The sequence below is a fragment of the Arachis ipaensis genome, chromosome B8 (assembly GCF_059453495.1).
Source record: "Arachis ipaensis isolate K30076 ecotype BB chromosome B8, ASM5945349v1, whole genome shotgun sequence".
NCBI classification, from domain to species: Eukaryota; Viridiplantae; Streptophyta; class Magnoliopsida; order Fabales; family Fabaceae; genus Arachis; species Arachis ipaensis.
Window position 1 is genome coordinate 45,232,045 of NC_142443.1, and position 6,964 is coordinate 45,239,008.

A 6,964-nucleotide genomic window follows, 5' to 3' on the forward strand; every position below is an offset into this window, starting at 1 on the left:
TTTCCGGTAGATTTCCATATCCTAGAGACACCTCCCATTGATTCGGATAGGCCATCCTCCATCTTACTTGGAAGGCCATTCTTGAAGACATCCCGGTTTAAACTAGATGCATTTTTGGAAGATTATTCATTTGAGGCTAAAGGGAAGGTGGTGAAGTTTAAATTGGAGGAAACCATGCGGCAACCTTTTGAGGTCCACTCAATTTTTGGTTGTGATAGTATTGAAGATGATGTGATTGAAGAACACCTTAGGAGCAATGATGAGATAAATGTCATTAGGAATTTGGGTATAAGAGGACTTAGCAAGGAAAAGGGGAAGGATCCAAAACATCCATATCCTCAAGTGAACAAGGCTCCCAATCATGGTGCAACTGACAAGTGGAAGCATCTCCCCTTGAAGGACACTCTTACCAAAGGCAACAAGAAGGACAAGATGGATGTCCTTGAGGATGTCCCAAAAAGATGATTTCAAGCTCATGACCGTCCAACTTAAGGACGTTAAAGAAAAGTGTTAGGTGGGAGACACCCCACCATGGTATGATCTTCCTTGTACATAATTTCTTGAATATAGTTTTAGAGCCTTTGATTGATTTTGTGATTGTTTGATGTTGTTGAGTTGATTTTGTTTGATTTTGTTAAGCTTGTTAGAGTCTTCATGAGGATTTCATTGATCTTAGTATTGGTTGAATTGGTAAATTTTGAAAAGAAAATGCTTGATTTTGATTGTTGCATGAAATTTTAAGTAGTTTTGAAGCATCTAGCTTGTATGAATGCCAAGATTGTACTATAATTGTTTTCCTCATGTTGTTGTTTAAAAAAAAAAGTCGCCCCACGCGTAGGGGTGGACGACACATACGCGTCGATGCGTTTCCACAACTCCTGGTACAAAAACCTGAGAGTTGTGCTGGGACTGTTCGAATCCTGTGCTGGGAGTACAATGCTTCCCATGCGTGCACGTCTCTGACGCGAACGCGTCGATGGTCCATAACGCATACCCACGCATGAGCGTGGGTGACGCATATGTGTCGTTTGCTGACTTCGTAACTCCTGGTACAAAAACCAGAGAGTTGCGCGAGTTTTATGTTACTATTGTGCGAGGGACACAATCTCACCCCACGCGCAAGTGTGGTCGACGCGTACGCGTCTCCCTCCCATTTATGCTATCCACGCATAGGTGTACACGACGCTTACGCGTCGATCATCTTTTCCCGCCTCCACGCGTACGCGTGGATGAGGCGCACGTGTCACATGCCTAACGCAGCTAGAAGTGCACGCTGCCCTGTTCTCTTCCTTTTCCCTTTCTTTCTTTTACTCTTTCTTCTCTTCTTTTTCCTTCTCCTTACCACCTTTTCTTCACCCATTACCATCGGCGACTTCAACCACCGGTGACCACCACCTCTGGTGGTCCCACACATTTTCTCTCTCCTCTCTTCTCTCTTCTCTTTTCTCACTTATACTCAACCTCACTTTCCTCTCTTTCAAGGTTGCATTTCTCTTCTTTCTTTTTTGTTTCTTTTTAAAATTTGTCTTTACTATTGCGTTTAATTACTTTGCTCTCTTTATTTTAGTTGCATTTTAATTTTATTGTTTGTTTGTTTGTTTACCCTTGTTTCTTTTTTTTCCTTTTATTTTCTTGCATGGGTGTTGAATCTCATTTACTTTTGAATTGATGAATTTCTTCATATCTCTTAGCTTGTTTGTGCTATGATAAATGGCATTCTATTTTGGGGCATATCCCCCTTGAACTCATCAAACTTGGTTGTTATTTACACGTTGCACACCAAGTATTTGTGAAAAAAAGAGCCAATGCCATCTTTATTCATTGTGAACCTTTTTCTTTCAACTTAGTGCCTCTTTTTCACAACACTTGCACTACATGAGCATTGATCGTCATTTCCATGATTTTTCATCATCAATTGCTCATTATTTGTAGTTTGCTATGCTTGTAGCATTATGTAAGAATGAGTGGTTCAATGCTCTCTAACCCCATATTCTTCCAATTCTAGACTTCATTGTCTTAGAGTTTGTTGAGAGAAAGGTTTTTCTATGACCCTGATAAACCCAGATTTTGTGGTTTATTTTGTGCTTATTTTGGGGGATTTGTTCACCTTTTTCCCACATTTATTCAATGAAATAACATGGTTTTATAATTCTCCCTTGAATTATGCTTAAATGTAAAAACATGCTTTTTAGACCTTAAATTGGTGATTTTAATTCACTTTAATTCCATTCGATGCCTTGATGTGTTTGTTAAGTACTTTCAAGTTCATAAGGCAAGTATTGGATGGAAGAAATGAGGAGAAAAGCATGCAAAGAGGAGAATGCATGAAGAAACAAAGATTTGGAATGCACCAATGGACGCGCACGCGTACAAGGCGCGCACGCGCAAAAGTGGTTTTCCACAAGGACGCGCACGCGTACATGCTGCTTCCGCGCGGATGAGGAAGTTGCCAATCGACGCGCACGCGCACATGACGCGCGCGCCGATATTCTTACTTGGCCCACTTAAAGTGAAATTGCTGGGGGCGATTTCTGAGCTGCCCAGGCCCAAGTCTAACTTGTTTCTGAGTGTATTTAATGTAGAATTGAAGTCCAAGCAAGGGGGAGCAATTGTTGGTAGCCTTAGCATCATGTAGTTTAGTTTCTAGAGAGAGAAGCTCTCTCTTCTCTCTAGAATTAGGTTAGGTTAATCTCTTCTAGATCTAGGTTTAATTACATGTTATCATCTCACTTCTTTTATGATCTCTTACTTCTACTCCTTGATTCTCATGATTTGTAGTGTTAATTTTACTTTTATGCTCTCCTATATATTCATGCACTCATGTTGGATATTGGGTTATTTTTAATGCAATTTAATGTTTGATATTCTTTTAATTGTTGATGATTGAGTTGTGAATTTTACTTTTCATGCAATTGGTAGTTAGTAGATTTAATATTTCTTGCACTTTTATTCTGCCTTCCTTTTATGCCTTCCAAATGTTTGATAAAATGCTTGGAAGGATGTTAGAGTAGATTTTGAGCATTCTTGGCTTGGAGAGAGTGATTAGGCAATCTTGAGTCATGAAAACCCAACCTATGTTGGTGATCTAGAGTTGTAGCTAGCATCGTTTCCATTAACACTAATCTTTTGCTAATTTGATTAGTAAGTTAGTTAGGACTTTTGGATTGAGATTAGCTAGTCTCGTTAGACTTTCTCCCTATTTGTTGGAGATGACGTAATGAGATAAATTCTTGTTTATATTTGTGACATGATTAATTGGTCTTGTTTGACATTTTCCCGATGTGTGAGTTAACTAAATAAGATGAATTAATCATGCATGACTAGGATAGAAAGCATATGATCTCTATTCAATGCCATGAATGTCTCTCTTCTTTAATTGCCTCTTTTAATTGTTTGCTTGATTTACTTTCTTTGCACATTTAAATTCCTTGTCCGATCACCAACTAAAACCCCCCATTTTACCCCTTCATAGCCAATACGCATGCACTCCATTGATTCCTAGGGAGACGACCCGAAGTCTAAATACTCCGGTTATTTCTTATTTGGGGTTTGTTTTTGTGACAACACAAAAATTTAATTTGATTTGAGGATTGACTATCGGTTTGGACTATACTAACAACGGAAATATTTTGTGAAATTCTGAATCGGTAACAAATCCTCTCTATCAAATTAATGGCGCCGTTGCCGGGGAGTCAATGGTGCTATGTTATTGGCTATTGTAAATATTGTGAATAGCTTTATTTTTGGTTTATTTGTTGATTTTTGCTAGTTTTAGGATTTAATCTTCTTTATTTCTTATTGCTCTTTGTTTTTATTTTCTATTTCACTATGAATTCTCACTTTGGCTATGAGTATAGTTCAAACTATGTTGTAGGGAATGAAAGCTTCAATGAGGAGGTGCATCAAGGATTTGGAGATCAAGGGTGGGTGGAGCCTCAGACATTTGATCAACCTCCATGACAACAACCTCCACCAATGCACTACGAAGAAGAGCCATTCTATGATGCATATCAATCCAATGGCTATGGTGAATTCCCTTGTGACTTTCAAGAACCACCACCATATGCCTATGAGCCATATCCTCAATATAGCCACACATCATACTCACAAGCCTCATACCACCATTTACCTCCATATGACCATAACTCATACACACCATATCAACCACCATTAGAATCACATGTGGAACAACCACCATCCCAATACCAATACTCTCAAGAACCACAAATTCCACATACACCACCTCAAGAACTCCACCAATATGAACTACCTTCCGATTACAACAATCTACCCCTAACCGATGAATTTTCTCTTCCAACACCATCTCCAGATGAAGCCTTCATGTTAGAACTGAGAGACCTTGAATCTCGTATTTTAAGGCGACAATAGGAGGATGAAACCAAGTTTAAGGAGTTAAGAGTAAGGGTGGCCGGCATAGTAGAAGCCGTGAGTCACCTAACATCTCACCTAAGCTCATGCATCATAAGCCCTCCACTTGGTGACCATGGAGAAGCGATTAAGGAGCATAATGAAGAAGTAAACTTGGAACTCCATGGTGAGGAAGGAGAATTGAAGCAAGAAGCGCAACAAAAGGAGAAGATGGAAATTAGCGAACAAAAGGAAGTAGTGGGCGGATGTTTAGGATATGTTGAGTACATAAAGGAATCTCGAGTTGAGGAACCCTCTTCCAAGGAGTGTGGAGGGAATATCAAAGAGAAGAGCAATGTTGCGGGAGTAGACAAAGAGTTAAAGAAAATTGATCGAGAAGTGGATTCCATCACTAGTGATTTTTTGCCCACCTTGATCAATTCCCTTGACGATCCTGTTGAACCTTCCCCCAGTAGATTGGAAAGCAAGGTTGAGGAGGACGTACAACCTCCAAGGCCTAGTGCGAGTGAAGAATTGGAAGAAGTGTTCCGAGCAACAAACTCCCCTACCTATGATGATTCCGAATCAACATATGATCCTTTTGAGTTTGAAGAGTCCTTCCCCAAATTGCTTAGACTTGATGATGAAGTGGACTTCACTAAACCTCCTATCTACGATGAGAGTGATGGGGAAGAAATAGAAGAGATTAGTGAAGAGGAATGTGAACTTGAGGAAGCTTGGCATGAGGAGGAACTTGAAGAACCTCGCCAAGTGGTGGAAACCTCTAGAAGAGGATGGACAGGAGTAGATCTTGCTTTATCACGATCTTTGGGAACTCCTCCACCTAGTTCGTCGTCCAATCCTCCGCTTGAGTGGGTAAAACTTCTAACTCTCAGCTTTATTATCCCACTTGAGTATGGTTTGCTTGAAACGGATGGCCAACTTAGGGCGCTTTGTGGAATTAAGCGAAAGAGGAGGATGTTTAGTGGTTGGAATTCTAAATCTAGGCTCATTATGGTGGGAAGCTCGAAATTAGAGAGCATGGATTGGTGTAATGCTAAATTAAATGGGTCTAGGAGAGTAGTTTGGTGCTTCCATGAGAATTCTGTTTTCTCGTCGCCCGGACAAAGTCAAGGCAATCAACTAGAAGATGGGTGCGAGGACAAGATATGGGATCCTGGATTATCCTATGATAGTCATTCTCGGGAGCTCACGTCCTGGAGAGAACCTCACCAAAGCTTAATGAAGAAGGTTGGAACTTCTGACAACCGATTGAAGGACAAGCACTTTTGGAGGTTCAGGGATGGATACAAGTATAAGCCACCTTGACAAGAAGCCTCCCAAGGTCCAACTTAAGGACTTAAACTAAAAGTGCTTGGTGGGAGACACCCCACCATGGTAAACTCTTTCCATTCTATTGTGGATATAATGAATGAATGAATTGGGTTCCATTGTATATAGTTTCTTTACTTCTTGGTATATTTTTCTTTGTTTACTAAGGTGTTTATGCATTCCGTGCTTTAATAAGGGATGGAACTTTGGATTGAGTTTTTGCTTGAATTGCAAGTTTTCTCAAGTTGTTTAAAAATGCCCCTATGTTTCAAAATGTGCTTAATCTTGCACCTTAGCTAGTTCTAGAGTTTTAGAGAAGGATGGGAAGTTATGAGATCTTTTGATGCTCATATAAAAAAAAAAAAGCAAAGCCACGCGCAAGCGCAAAGTGCGCGCGCGTCGGTTGCGCATTTTAGTTTTCTGGGCCAAGGACCAGAGAGTTGCGCCACTTTTGGGCCAACTCTGTGCCTCAACCCACGCGGACGCATGCTATACGCGTCCGCATCACTCCCTATTTTTCTGTCCACACGTTGGCGTACTTCACGCCTCCGCGCCCATCCAATAAGCTCAAGCCATCCACGCGAATGCGCACAACGCGCGCACGCGTCGATACGTCTTAGCATCACCCAGGCCAAAGGACCCGAGAGTTGTGCCAACTCTGGGCCTCTTTTGTGCCTTTGACCCAGCCCATCCGCGCCGACGCGCACTTTACGCGTCCGCGCCTATTCTAATTCCTCCATCTACGCGCAAGCGCGCATGGCTCTCCCGCGCCGTTCTTCCATTTCTCCCACCCACGCAAACGCGCAAGGTGCGCGCACGCGTGGATTCGAATTTTTACTTACCCCAGGGACGCGAAGCCCTAGCGCGTTCGCGCATCAACCCCCTTCCCCCTCCAACGTTCCATTTCCTTCCTCTTCCTCTATCTCTCACCTTCAACTTTCACCCTCCGGCGAGCGCTCCGCTACCATCGCCGCCGCTGTTACCGCCTAACCGTTGCCGCACCCCTCTCTTCTTTCACTCTTTCTTTCTCTCTCACTTCTTCGCCCCCCCTCTCTATCTCTGTTCACCCTCAGTGCCGCCCCAGCGCCACCGTGACCACCATTGTCGCCGGCGCGAGCTTCATTTCAAGGCGATGTCGAACCACCACTCCACTCTGCCTCCCTCTCATTTTCCCGTTCAGTCTCTGCACCCAGGTTCTCACCTTCCCCTGTTCTGCCTCCTTTTTACTGCTTACTGTAATTCCATTAATGTAGTTAGAGTTAGC